The sequence below is a fragment of the Pristis pectinata genome, chromosome 1 (genome assembly GCF_009764475.1).
Source record: "Pristis pectinata isolate sPriPec2 chromosome 1, sPriPec2.1.pri, whole genome shotgun sequence".
In the NCBI taxonomy this organism is placed as follows: domain Eukaryota; kingdom Metazoa; phylum Chordata; class Chondrichthyes; order Rhinopristiformes; family Pristidae; genus Pristis; species Pristis pectinata.
The window spans coordinates 47,734,933-47,750,467 of record NC_067405.1 but is presented as its reverse complement, the minus strand read 5'-3'; positions in this window follow the sequence as shown (position 1 = coordinate 47,750,467).

Sequence of the window (15,535 nt, the reverse complement as noted above, 5' to 3'; positions counted from 1 at the left end):
TGTTAAAAAGGAAATGCAGTCTTCTTAAACAGGAAATGTATTAACATAGCATCACAATAACAAGCAATAACACAGGCAGTCCCTGGGTTCTGTGAGGTTTCCATTCCTGAGAGCTGTCTGTATGCTGATTTCTCCGTAAATCAGAAACGTCCATTTTCTTTAGTAACCAACATTATATCACTCTACATACACTTGCTGTAATTCTTTCATTTCATTGAATAATCACCCTAATACCACCAATAATTAAAATAATGGAATGTATACTATATCTGGTCATTACTGAATACTATGAAACATTTTTTAAAATTATTATTGCTCGCTTGAAAAATACTTTAAAAATAAGTTGGAGAATTTGCGTGGTTGGATTTCTGTAAGTCAGATCATTCATAATCTGGGCGGCCCCTGTACACGATCCAATTCCTTTCGAAAGCACTGATTGCTTGTGTTTCCACCACCCACACAGGCAGTGGACTCCTAACCACACCCAAAGTAAAAAAGATTTTTCTTACATTCTCTTTTAATTTTTTGCCAAAATCTTTTTAACCCATGTCCTTTGAACAATCCACTAATAGAATCTACCTTCCTCTATCTAACCTATCTAAGCCAGTGAGTATTTTGCAGTAAAGCTTGTGCACTGCAATAAGGTGACCCTTTATGCAGAGGTATCACCTGGGTCCAAACCCAATGCTCAAAAGTCCTACATTTGCAGGAATGACAAGGTTGTTCCATCCTGTCCAGCTATGTTTACTTTTAATCTGTATGTTTCACTTTAAGATGAGTAGCTATCAATACAATGTCATGCCTACTCACTATCATGGTTGTCAGCTAGTCTGCCCCATTCTGCACCCAGCTCCCATTCTCATCAAATTCCCCCTCTTGAAGTCCTTACCCTCATCTTGCTGCAGTACCATTTCACTCTTTGCCTTGAGCGAAAGTTCGTACCTTGATCTCAGTTGCAGATACTAACCAGCTTCAACTGCCTAGTTAGCCCAAATGCCACTGTATCCAATTACTAGTTGGTTAGTGATCCACTTCTTACGGATTGACAGTGAACTGGCAACTGCCAACTCGCAAGGTAGCAAAAGGCTTGTGATAATGAGAGTCCGTGAGGAAGGGACAGTGAATACAAATACAAGAGCATAGCTCTATTTAGAGGTGGAGCAGGGAAAAATGGTAAAAAGACAAAACTGAATGCTCTCTACCTGAATGAATGCAGCATTCATAACAAGATGGCTGAATTAATGGCACACAGAGAAATAAACAGGTATGATCTAATTGCCACAGCAGAGGTGTGGTTGTAAGGTGATTAAGTTTGAGAATTAAATATTCCAGAACCTTTACCTGTTAGGAGAGATAGACAAAATGGAAAAGGAGTTATAATAGCCATGATATTAAAGAATAGGATAACGGCAATGCAAGGAAAGGGTGTTTGCTCAGAACACTACAAAGGAGAATCTGATGTGAAGGAGCTAAGAAACAGCAAGGGGCATAAAACATTAGTGGGAGTTGTACCTAGGCCACTGAACAGTAATGGTCCTACAGGGCATAGTATAAATCAGGAAATTAGAGGTACATGAGTAGTACAATTATCGTAGAGGACTTTAATCTACATAGGGATCATGCCTCCTTCTTGCTGCTACTGTCAGGCAGGAGCTACAGAAGTCTGAAGTGCCACACCACCAGGTTCAGGAACAGTCATTTTCCTACAACCATCAGGTTCTCGAACAGCCTGCACAACCCTAATCCTATCTCAGCAATGGAACACTACAGACCACCTCTTGCACCACCATGGCCTTGTCTCTCATTGTGTCTTTTTCTCATTGAGGAACCAAAAAGGGAGCAGGCCATTTTAAATCTAGTATTGTGTAATGAGAAAGAGTTAACTGGTGAACTGGTAGTTATGGGGCCCATAGGAAACAGTGATCATATCATTGATAGAATTTTATGTAAAATTGAAAATGTCTTAATTCAATCTGAAATCAGGTTCTCAAATAAAAATATAATAAAGCCTCAAGACACGAGTTGTGACACTGATGTGGTAGAATGGGAAACTATATTAGTAAACAATCAATGACTAATATTTAAAGAATTAATATATTGTTTGCAAATAATATATACCCCTTTAAGGCACAAAGCCCAAGAGGAAAAGTGGCTATGAAGAGAAATTAAAGAGAATATTAGGTTAAAGGAACAGGTTTCATAATATTGCCCAAAAAGCTGTAAGTTTGAGGATTAGAAAATGATCAGAGTTCAGCAGAAGACCAAGGCATTGATAAGGAAATACAAAATAGAATATGAGGGCAATGTAGTGAGGAACATAAAGACAGACTGTAGAAGCTTCTATAGATATGCAGACAGAAGATGAGCAAAAGATGATAATGCAGGTCCCTTGCAGTCTAAGTCAGGAGAAATTATGTTGGGGAACAGAAAATGACAGAGAAATTAAATAAATATTTTGTGTCTGACTTTACAGAAAATGTCACGGAAAACTTCTTGGATATGATGGTAAATGATTGGTGTAGAGTGACTGAGAAACTGAAAGAAATTACCATTAGTCTAAAATTAGTATCGGTGAAATTAATAGGACTGAAAGGTGAAGAATCCCCGGGACTGATGACTTGCATCAAAGAAGTGGCTATTGAGATAGTGGATGCACAGTTCATCATCTCCCAAAAAGCAAATAGCTTATAAAACAGTTCTTATGGGTGAGAAGGTAGCAAATGTAATCCCACTTCTTACGAAAAGAGGAAGAGAGAAATAGGGAACTATAGACCAGTTCACCTGTCATTAGTAGTAGGACATCTATTATTAAGGAAGGGATAAAAGAGGACTTAGGGAATAATAGTAGGCCTGGCTCACAGTCAACATGGATTTATGAAAGGCAAATCATGTTTGATAAATCTGTGTGGTGATGATATGTGATATATCACTATCTGTTGGTGATACAAAACTGGGGGCACTGAGGATTATAAGGAGGCCACAAAGAGGCTCCAGAGGCATATGCACAGGCTAAGTGAAAGGGTAAAGATGGAATATAATGGGAGGTCATCCACTTAGGTAGAAAAAATAGAAATGCAGCATATTTTTTAAACGGGGGAGAGATTAAATGCTGTTGGTGTTCAGGGGAACCCGGGTGTCCTTGTACATGAATCAATAAAGGATCCATACAGGTAGCGCAGGCAATGAGGAAGGCAAAGAGTCTGTTGGGCTTTATTGCAGGAGGATTTGAGTATTAATGATTCAGATGAGAATGCAGGTGGTGGATAGCATCAAAATTGGAGGTATCGCAAATAGTGAACAAGGTTGTCTAAGGTTACAACAGGACCTAGATCAACTGGGAAGGTGGACAAAGGAACAGCAGGGGGAATTTAATTCAGACAAGTGCAAAGTGATGCATTTTGGGAAGTTGAACCAGCGGCAGGACAAACACAGTGAATGACAGGGCCCTGGGGAGCGATGTGGAACAGAGAGACCAAAAGGTACAAGTGCATCATTCCCTGAAAGTGGTGACACAGGTAGACAGGGTGGTGAAGAAGGTCTCATCGGTCAGGACACTGAGTACAAGAGTTGGGACATCACGCTGCCGCTGTACAAGATGTCGGTGGGACCGCACTTGGAGTATTGTGTGCAGTTCTGATCGCTATGGAGAAAAGATTCATGATGATATTGCCAGGACTGGAGGGCTTGAGTTTTAAGATGAGACTGGGACTGTTTTCCTTGGAGTGAAGGAGGCTAAGAAGTGACCTAATCGAGGTTTATAAAATCACGAGGGGCATTGATAGGGTAGATAGTCACAGTCTTTTTCCCAGAGTAGGGGAGTCTAAAACTAGACGGCTTAGGTTTATGGTGAGAGGGGGGAAGGTTTAAAGGGGACCTGAGGGGCAAGTTTTTCACACAGAGGGTGGTGGGTACTTGCGATGAGCTGACAGAAGAAGTGGTAGAGGTGGGTACAATTACAATGTTTAAAAGACAGTTGGACAGGTCCATGGATAGGAAAGCTTTAGATGGACATGGGGCAAACACAGGCAAATGGGAATAGCTCAGATAGGCACCTTGGTCAACATGGACAAGTTGGGCTGAAGGGCCTGTCTCTGTGCTGTACAACTCTATAACGCTATGACTCTATGCATACAAGAGTAGAATCTCTTGGTCTCCATCCTATCACAATTATTTCTCTATTTCTCCACCCCTCCCAATTCTCTTGAAATGTGACTGCTTTCTAACTATTCCTCCTTCTGATATGGGCCATCAACCTGAAACGTTAACTCTTATTTCTCTCCCCAGATGCTGCCTGACCTACTGTGTATATGCAGCTTTATCTACTTTTAGGTAAATGCATTCTGTACGAATGCATGGATGTGCACGTTGTCCCTGCATTAATTTTCCCTTTCAGAATGACTTTAAATTAAATCTGTTGAAATGATCTTTACTTTAACAACTATTTTGAAATTAGTTTCTCGCCATCTTTGGGTTCTTCTGTACCATATTGCTCCATTGTAGTCTAGATTAGAAGCTACCTTGGAACTTCTGTCAGTAGTGACAGGGATCAAGGAGGTTTGCAAAATTTATCCTTTTAATTCTCTCCTCCTTCCATAACAAACTATCAAACAGTATATTGATGGACCAATGCTGAAACAAGTTAGCTCCTATAAAGAGGGTAAAATCAGGAATTAACAGATGAATTTGTTCAAATTTCATACTTTAAATAAGGCCATCAAAGCTGTTGAAAGATTATCAATAACTGTAACTCTTAGCAGTAACACCATAAATGAAATAATTTTTCTGGCATAATTTGCCAACCATTAATCTTTAACAAAATGGGCTAAAGCTCATGGAATCAGAAAGTCAATCCCTCCAGTAGCTTCTGAAACACTTACGTATATTGACCCTACTGTTCATTTACACTTAATTTGCAATTCTTTAAAATAATCTGATTAGTCAAATAAACTTCATTCTTGGTGTCTCTATTCTACTAAGGACCTTTTAAGTGTGTAGTGCTGATAGGCTCTGGATCACTGAACATTTTGAAGATGTGGTCACTAAACAGTAGAGGAACTTAAAGTCTACAAACCAGTCCTTAATTACTTGAGAAACAAAGTAAACAGTTTAAATGTAACCCGATGAGAGCACTCTGTTCTCAGCAAGGTGCCAAAATAAGAGAAATCAGTTTCAGGGTTTGGTGGAAAAGCTTAAAGTCGACTATTCAACAAGTAACCCTGGTCTGTTATGCTTCATATAAATTCCCTCTACTAATGATACTGTTATGAATAACGCCATAGAAGTAATACCTAAGAAACTAATCATGGATCCATTCCAGGTGCTGAATATACACAATGCCTGGTCTGAGAACAAAAATCACTTGCGATGATTAATATACAGAGCATATCACTAATTATATTTCCAACTGAGTTCTGCAAACTGGTGCCCTTTTTCTCAGATAAATAAAACTTTTTATGGATTTTATATTGCCTCTTGTTGGATTTACAAACATACAGTGGTATCCTTTATGTTCTTTTGAGTCATAGAGTAATACAGCACCGAAACAGGCCCTTCAGCCCAACAGGTCCATGCCGACCAAGATACCCCATCCAAGCTAGTCCCATTTACCAGCATTTGACCCATAACCTTCTAAACCCTTCCAATCAATGTACCTGTCCAACTGTCTTTTAAAAGTTGTTATTGTACCTGCCTCAACCACTTCCTCTGGCAGCTCATTCCACATACGTACCACCCTTTGTGTAAAAAAAAATTGCCCCTCAAGTTCCTCTAAAATCTTTTGTCTCTCACTTTAAACTTCTGCCCTCTAGTTCTTGATACCGCCACTCAGGGAAAAAGACTGAGTGCATTCACCCTATCTATGGCCCTCATGACTTTATACACCTCTATAAGATCACCTCTCAGTCTTCTATGCTCTAAGGAATAAGGTCCTAGCCTGTCCAACCTCTCCCTATAACTCAGTTCCTCAGGTCCTGGCAGCATCCTTATAAATCTTTGCTGCACTCTTTCCAGTTTAATAACATCTTTCCTATAGCAGGGCGACCAAAACTGAACACAATTCTCCAAGCGCGGCCTCACCAGCATCCTGTACAACTGCACCCTGACCTCCCAACTTTTATAATGCCCTGACTTACGAAGGCCAGCATGCCAAAAGCCACCTTCACCACTTTGTCCACCTGTGACTCCACTTTCAGTGAACCATGTACTTGTACTCCAAGGTTCCACTGTTCTACAACACTTCTCAGGGCTCTGCCATTCACTGAGAAAGTCCTACCTGGATTTGACTTTCCAAAATGCAACACCTCACACTTATCTGAATTAAACTCCATTTGCCATTCCTTGGCCCGCTTACTCAGCTGATCAAGATCCCCCTGTAATTTTTGATAACCTTCTTCATTGTCCACTATACCATCTATGTTAGCGTCACCTGCAAACTTACCAACCATGCCTTGTACATTCTTGATAAAGATGACAAACAACAATGGGCCCAGCCCCGACCCCTGAGGAACATCACTAGTCATGGGCCTCCAGTCTGAGAAGCAACCTTCCACCATCACCCTCTGCTTTTTACCATCAAGCCAATTGTGTATCGAATTAGCCAGCTCTCCCTGGATTCCATGTGATCTAACCTTCCAGAGCAGCCTACCATGTGGAACCTTATCAAAGGCCTTACTGAACTCCCTATAAGCCATGCCTACTGCCCTGCCCTCATCAACTTTCTTAGCCACCTCATCAAAAAACTCAATGAGGTTTGTAAGACATGATCTCCCATACACAAAGCCATGCTGAATACCCTTAATCAATCCTGTATTTCCAGCTGTACATATATCTTATCCCTCAGAATCCTCTCCAGTAAGTTACCTTTTGGTGATTGCACAATTGCACTTATCACATTACAGGCCATCCCTTGATAACAAACAGTTCCATAAGTCAATTTTGTCCATAGGTCGGAAAGTACACAAAAATCAGTCGATATGGTAACCATGCCTTTACAGTATTGAAATGAATGTCATTAAATGCACATAAGACTGATAAAAAAGAACAGTTACTAAAAGTGGAGAGAGAGGAAACTAGTTCTACCATTCATAGGAATGAATGTATGTACATATGTCAGACTTTTGAATTTAATAATATTATAGGAGCTCCTCGTATGTAGGGGTGTTCAGAAGTCAGGTGTTCGTAATCTGGGGATGCCCTGTATGACTAATAGTGCTTTTAATATCATAAAATAACCCTGCTTCTCAGAAGTATTATTCATAAAAATTGATAAAGATCCACATAAGAAAAGGAAAGACTTAGATTTATGCAATACCTTTCACAACCTCAGGACATTTTTAAGCACTTTGCAGCAGTTTTACTTTTGAACTATAAGCAGCATTGTAATGTGGGCATTATGCCAGCCAGCCTGTGCACAGCAAATGTAATTAATTGATGTTGATTGAGTGTTAAATATGAACCATCAAGGATATCTCTCCTACTTTTTGAAATAATACCACGGGAATTTTATGCCCATCTGAAAATGTGGAAGAGGCCTCAGTTAACATTACAACAAAAAGAAAAAATGTCCAAAGCAGGAGTGTCAGGTTTAGATTTTTACACTTGCCTCCAGTGTAGGATTTGAACCCACAACTTTCTGAGCCTGCCATCTGACCCTTGGTTGATAGAGATCATGGGGAAGGCAATGAACAGTTTTGACAGAACTAAATTTTAAGAGGTGGAGGCAGAAAGGTTTTGGAGTGAACTCCAGAGCTTTGTCATTAGGAAGTCAAAGGAATGGCCTCTATAAGATCTCATTAAGTACCAGTCTAGCTCTCGGCTGCCTTTTAATTATGAAAAGTGCCCTGCACTTGACTAGTCACACATCTAAGCATGTTGTGCCCGCGACTGAAAGCAGCATTTATGCTGCTTACGTTTGACAGAAAAATTAAAATGATCTTTCTGAATGGTTATGGAGCTATTAAACCCACCCATTGCCCATAAGAAGTACTGATTAACATCCAACAGAAAATATAACTTTTATAAAAAGTCATCTTACACCATAATTACCAGAAACCTAAAGAGCAGGGAAGCAATTACCTCCATCCAAAAGGCAGTAATTGATTGTATTGCTTAATCTGTAGAAAGTCACCTGACCTGCATGCTGATCACATACTACTTGTCTTCAAGTCTGTTATTTGGCTTTACTGACATTATGCATAAAGAATGTGGCACATGTGTCTAGCTTCTGAAAAAGAACAACTTTAGTGCATCCTGAAAAGACTGGATAGAGATATGCACGGTTTACAAGTGTCAGCTCAAGGAGGAAGACATCAACAACATGGTTCTCCCGACATTCTTAATAATCCTGTGTCCATTGACAATCTGAAGCTCACTGGATATTCGTTATACAATTAAGTATAGATTTGGGAAAAATATCAAAGTTGTAGAAGTTTTTTGGGCTCATAACCTCAGTCATTTTCATTGATCTGTACTCTTACATTTTCGTCTGAAGCGTGTTACTTCAACACAACCAGGGTTATGTTGAGGCCTGTGTTCTATTTTTATTGATAAGGGAATTTTTCCGTGGATCTATTTTTTCTTAATGTCAGAACTACATAGCAATTGTGCTTATTTTAGATCATCAATACCCTTCCCTATAAATATGTAACATCAGTAATTTATGCATTGATATGGTAAAATACATACTTACATTAAAATGGTAACAATCTGTTTTAAGTACACGAGATGATCGTGTTTCCAATCGACAACCCCGTACTGTTTAAAGTCGGGTAAGCACTATTTGTCAACAGCGTTGTCTAAATTTAATGAAGTTAGTCAGGGAGCTGAGTAGAGCGCAGCTTAATTCAACAGCAGACCATATGTACATACTGCAAATAATCGGTAGATGGATTCTTTTGGAAGGCTGGACTCAACTTCAATCCGCTCACCATTGCTGCAACTAATGGTAGCTCTTTATGTAAAATATGGCTCATCACCGTTAAAATCTTAAAAATATGTGACTATATAAACTGGTAACAATTCAATTGCAATGTCATAATACTGGATTCGTAATTAGTTTGTTCTTCGACTCATATGAAAAGTATAGACGGGGGGCTTTGGGGGCAAAACAACGCGAAAATAAAACCCCAAATCAACCATAAGAAACTGTGAACACAGAAGTTATGGAGAAATTAATATGAATCTTAAAATCCAACAGATTTTCAGTGCTTCTTTTAGCATAGTTAGCTTGCACAGAGGCGAAACAGATATTCCCATTCGCAGGCATACAGGAGGCGAGGACTACAGCATCTGTTTCCTCTGTTATGATAGATACCAAGGATACCGCCACCACGTTACCGCAGTAAAAAAAAGACAGCACACTAGACCGACCTGTATTTTGGATACTTGTAATCGATTCACGGCCCCATCTTACTTTCTACAGCAACTAGAACACAAAGTTTGAGATGGATGGTATTGCTAGAAATCAAACAAGATTTCTTCTGAAAATATAAAATCAGCCCTCTCTTAACGTGAATTTTTAGCAGCTGCCAGATTTGAACGGGGCATCTTGAAAAATAGAATGGTCAAAGGGTAGAGCAAATTAGGCTGGCGACAAGGGGTTGGAATATTGATTGCTATCTGCACTCCTAGTCCCCCACCTTTGCCTGTACAAAACATTAATCTGGGAAGGGCAGCAGAAGGCTGTTCCAAGGGCCGTGAATTAAGAATCATTGATCGTAATAGAATCATTTTGCTTCTGACTTTAATACAAATTTGAACACCCACTCTACGAAGCTGAAAACTGTTTGCTTAAAGCCTTATATGGACTGCTCTGTCTCTGCCTTGTTATTTGCACTGTCCAATCTCTGTGGCCGAGTCGCCGTTCCAAATACGTCCCATCCTTAGATCTTTACTGGCAAATCACTGTAACGTGGGATCTGTGTATACACGTTTAAACAGACTGGTGCTAACCCAGCAGAACCGCTAATTTCAATCACGCCCAAAACATAACAGGGATAATAACGCCTTTTTATTATTCAGACTATTCTTCACTGATGGCAGTCTATGAGTCCTTTATCTTGTGTCGGACCAGACCACACTAATTTAATCCGTGCTAACAGTCCTCGCTAGTATGTGTGTCTCCCTAAACCTAAATAATTCTCCGTCTCTCGATGGTTTGCATAAAACCCGGCCGTCCCCATTCTGAAAGATCTTCGCACAGTCCACAATACCTGCATTTTCTCCCTCTCATTGAATTAAAGACACTATTTCCTGCTCGCAGTCGCTCGCCCATATTGTACCATAGATCCTAAACTAAACCACGCAGGCCTTTCTGCAGAGAAAGCCCACGACTGTCAGGCTCATATCTCAGGGTAATTATTTGTAACGCATACATTCATTTTTAAAACTAGCAGGGAGTGTATTTGGTAAGGTTTTGTGATGGCGGGTTTTAATGTTGGATCCAGAAGGGGATGCGAGAGGCTGCTGGGCCAGAGGCCAGCTGTTCCTTTCTTGCGGAGGGGAAATTCCTGAGGGATGCGGCTGTTCTCTGGACTGGGACCGCACCTGCCTGCTGCTGCCCGCCGCTCCTCGCCACATGATGGATGGAGCAGAGAGGTCTGACTCAGCAAGCACACACACAGCTCACCCCGCCACCGGCTCCTGCCACATACTGTTGGAAACACGCCGCCCCAAGTACCCACCCGCATTGGCCAAGAATGTTAACACCCCGACTGATTTTTAAGGCTTGGGTTTAATATCTGCACAATGACAAAAAAAAACACCATGCCGCCCTTTCAACAGAGACAGGCAGCGTAACCCCACTGGACTTGCAGTTCCCGCAAGGTGACAACATTTCAGGTTCCCTGACACTGTATAAACCTTTCACTGTAGTTCTGGTTTAGTGTGTGTGTGTGTGTGTGTGTGTTTGCCACTGTCCGCTGATCTTAACGCCCGGTTCTGGTACCCGGCTGCCTGATCCAGAGGGGTTATAACACCGAGTCTCTCCAACAATTCGGCCGAGCAGCAGCTTTGTAAGATTTATGAACACAACAATTTGTGAAAGTTCCTGGGGTGGTTTGGGATTTTAGCCGTTTTAAACTAGCTGAGGGTTTTCTTAATTCAGCAGGGTCGTCCTGAAGACAAAATCCTAAATTTGGTTGCATTTAAGGTGAGGATTTATTTAACGTGCGAGCCAAAATCACATTTCAGTTAAAGGCTAAATGTTGCCAGGATCCGATGTGTATCACGTGCCTCTAGGAGATAACCTCATGATCAATGAATCATCCCGGGATTAGAAGGCACGTTTACAACCACAAAATGTGAAGGCATTTGCAGAATTTATTATCTGTCGGATATAGCGGTTTATACCAATAATACTAACGCGCTACTTTGGTTATTGCAAAATGATGGGTTTGCATTCGACTACAGTCGTCAATTACATTTTATTGTTTCGAAATACTCAAGATTAACATAAGTGTAATACACGGGAAGCATTCTCTAGTTTGCAGGTATATCGATTTAAACTCACTAAATCTGGGCGATTCCTGAACCTTGTTCGTTTCCAGAGTTCTGGGTAAATTTATGACTCTTTCTAGATGGCGAGAAGTCAGGAACCAGAAATAACGACATGATTTTCGGAAAGCCAGATGACCGGGCGCCGGGCTACTCCCTACTGTGTGGGAATATCTGAGTATCAAATTATGCTTCAGAATGATGGGTCTGATTTGGGGATGTGGGGAGGCAGTGTGGTGGTATGTGTGCGTGTGTGAGGGGTGGGGTACTGGGAGGGGGTGGAGGAGATGCACTTTTTATTGCCATTGAATTTTTTTTATTCACTCGCTTTCCCTTCCGTTCTGAGGGAGATTAAAATATCACCTATCATGTGACCTCTGGGCGAGGTGTGAAAAGCAACACCGAGTGACCGGAGATTTCCCACTGGATCACCTTTTCTGCCCAGGTAAACTTTAGTTTCCTTTGCACCTCTGTGGCCCCCAGCGGCGCGCTGAGCCGCTGGTTTCATAATCAGACCGGAATCCCCCGAGTGTTGGCACAGGCACGGCCAATTTAATGCAACTGTTTGGGAGGACCGTCCAGGGGCATCGTTTCTCGCTCGTCCCAGATCAGCATTCTTCTCATTTCTTTCTATTTTGCTCCGCAACTTGATGCGGCAGATTAATTGCTCCTGTTACATATGTAAATAGCCCTTGGCAAAGGAGTAGCAATTATTGCGGGATCTTTGTGGGAATAAAATGGATTCGTGCAAAATGCAATCACATTTACATTTTGAAGTTGGCATTTCGCAGTTTTATACTGTCAATTCTTGTGTTATTAATTATCCCCCTGCTATAGTGTTTTCCTCCTAGTTGTTACATAGGATTAGGATTTACATATTCATTTTAAGATTAAAAATCTGAGCAATTTTAGGTAACCTTTAAATCATCTTCCCTGCTATCCCTTCATTTCCCAAGTCTCCCGGTCCCCGGTGGTGCACATCACCCCCCGGCTAAGAAGTCTTGTAAAACGCCACTAGGAGGGGCTCTCCCACCACTTTCGTCAGAGCGGGGAAAAGCCTGGCTTCCGTACGGCAGCGCCCACTAATGGCAGCAGACGCCATGCAGAATTCAAACTTGAGAGGCTGTGGCAATGTTTTCGGTCATATGCCATGGCCGTCATGTGCAGACCAGTGGTTATTGCTCAGCCGTCATTGCCTTTGAGAAGGTGATTGTGAGCTAGTTTCTTGAAACACTGTAGTTCATGTGTAGCAGGACTTGCTACAGTGGTGTTAGATAGGGATATCGGGCATTTAAACCCTTTGATGCTGAGGAATATTTAAATTCTGTGGTGCTGCTGCAAGTAAGTTTTTCATTGCACCTGTGCATACATGTACTTGAGCATATGGCAATATACTCGACTTTGACTTTGACTTTGACCTTAGGTAGTGTGTGGCCTGGGGTGGAACTGGAAGGTAGTGGTGTTCCCAAGTACCTGTTACCTCGACCTTTCAGGTGGGAGGGGTTTATAGATTTGGGATGTTCTGTTGAAGAAGCCTTGATCTTCACAGATTCACAGAAAAATTGCAGAACAGAAGGAGGCTGTTTGTCCCATTAAGTCCCCACTATCTCTGTGCAAGAACGATCCAGTTAGTACTCATCCCTCACCTCTTTATTGATCTGCATATTTCTTTCCTTTCAAATACTTATCCTTCTGAACATTGCAGTCAAAACTACCTCCACAACTACTCCTGGCAGCACATTCTTGATCCGAATCATTCACTGCCTAAGATGGTTTCTCCTCATGTCACCCTTTTGATTCTTTTGATAAACACCTTCATGCTTTGGTTCTTGACCCTTCTGCCAATGGGAACAGTTGCTATTTACTCTCTCTATACTCTTCTTGGTTTTAAATACCTCCATCAGACTCCTCTATTTCAAGTATAACCCCTTTTTGTCAAGTCTTTCCATATAACCAATATCGCCCATTCTGGGAATCTCTTCTGTGCCCTCTCTAAAGCCTTTAGGTCTCTCAGAAAGTGTGAAGGCCAGAATAGGGCATGTTAAATCAGCATTTTATAAAGGTTCACCATGATATCTTTGTTCTCTGCCTCTTTATAAACCCTGGATTCTGTATGCTGTTTTAAAACCATTTTTTCTATAAGCATTTTTATTATAAATGGGGCAATGCCCATACACCTCAAGATCTCTCAATTATACCCATTGCAGTCCTCTAGTTTATATTGTCTCCCCTCATTATTCTGACCAAAATATAACATTTCACATTATTCTTCAGGAAATTACATCTGCCAAGTTGCTGCAGTGCTGGAGATGTGGTGGGGGAACTTTATATTCATAAATGATGCAGTAGAATCAACTTACAAGCAATTAAATTTAAAAAAAATATGGAAACTATTTCAGGTGGTCAATTGACAACGTGCACACTGCTAATAATTTTATGATTCTGATAATTGCTGTAGGCACAGCCATCACAATTCAGACATAATTTTCCAAATATCCTACACTGGATGCCAAACAAACGTTGCATCATTGATGTGAAGGACAGTCCTCCATTCGAGGAACGCAGCTGGTAGAGAACAGTGAATGATGGTGGAAACCCGGTTCTGGCAATAACCTGAGACCATCAGCTGCCCCTTTTTAACTCAGATGTTCTAACATTTTAAGACTAAAGAGCAAAAGGAAAGAAAATCAGTAAAGGGGTGCTGAGCCATCGTGCTGGCAAAGTAAGCTTCTTGATCAAGAACCATATTTCCGCCCCAAGTTACAGTCTTACTTCTTGCTTTTCATCAAGTTCATGAACTACAGGTGCTGAAAGGTCGCCAATACCGCTGCAATCAGCCCCAAGCATAACTCAATACTTTCAGGAGCAAGGGGAAGGGTAGTGAAAGCTTACAGAGTGTCAATGTGTGTTTCTGTGCACAGAAAGTAAATCCTACCGCACGGGGCCATGGAGGTGATACGGAAGTCATTGGTGCAAAAAGTGAACAAGTGCCCCATCTATGGCCAAAGAAATTCTAGACATGTATCAGTAATAGGAGACTCATCAATAATACTAAAAGGTCAGTAAAAACAAAGTGGTAGTGCAAAATATCAATCATCTAGAAAGTTAAAGAAAATCACAGTGGCTGCTGAATACAGACTTAATGCCTTAATATTTTCTTATTGTTTGCATGCTTTGTAACTTTATTCAATACAATCAGAGCAATAACTGTTACAAAATAAATATGCAAGCTATTTTGGGTACCATTTACCATTTGCTGAGTTTAATAGTCCTGCTTTATGCTAAACTCCTTTAGGAATTATAAAATATTTTGAAATTGAGAAGTCAGACTGGAAGGCAAGAGGCAATTGCTCAGTACCACAGAGGAGGAGAAAAAAAAGATCGCTACTTAAAATCCAATAATTAATTAATGCCAGAAGTGATCATTGCAAGGGGGGAAAGAAGTTTGAGGAAAGAAAAGGGTTCAACAGTATTGAGGGCCTGGGAAAGACTGAGCTAGATCAAGGATCTCAGGACAAGGTCAGGATAAACCTTTGAGGTAGCATATTTGAAACATCGAGGGAACAAGCAAATGAAAGGAAGGTTACAGCTGACCTTGATGACTGTTAAATATGGTGATGGTAAAAATAACGTGCAAGAACAATAAATAGCATTCACATAGGAACTCTAACATAGAAAATCCCAAGCCATCCCATGACAACATAACCAGACAAGGCCAGAAAGGGAGATAAGAAGGTAGATGACTGAAAACTTGGTCAAAGAGTTAGGTTTTAGGAAGGGTTTGAAAGAAGGAGGGAGCAGAGGAGGGACAGAAGCCACGAACCTCTACTGCACAGTCTTTGTTCATTAATGCCACTTTGGTGAATTGGTTCTAACACGGGCAACAGCGCACACGCTTCCATTTGTACTGAGGCATGCTAGGCACCATGTTGGGAAGGATGTAAGTGCTAATGTGTGCCAGAAGCAGACAAATCATGACATCCATCAGCATGCCAGGCTGATTTGACACCAACTCTGCCAAGTGCTGCAGCTAATGTCATTTGTT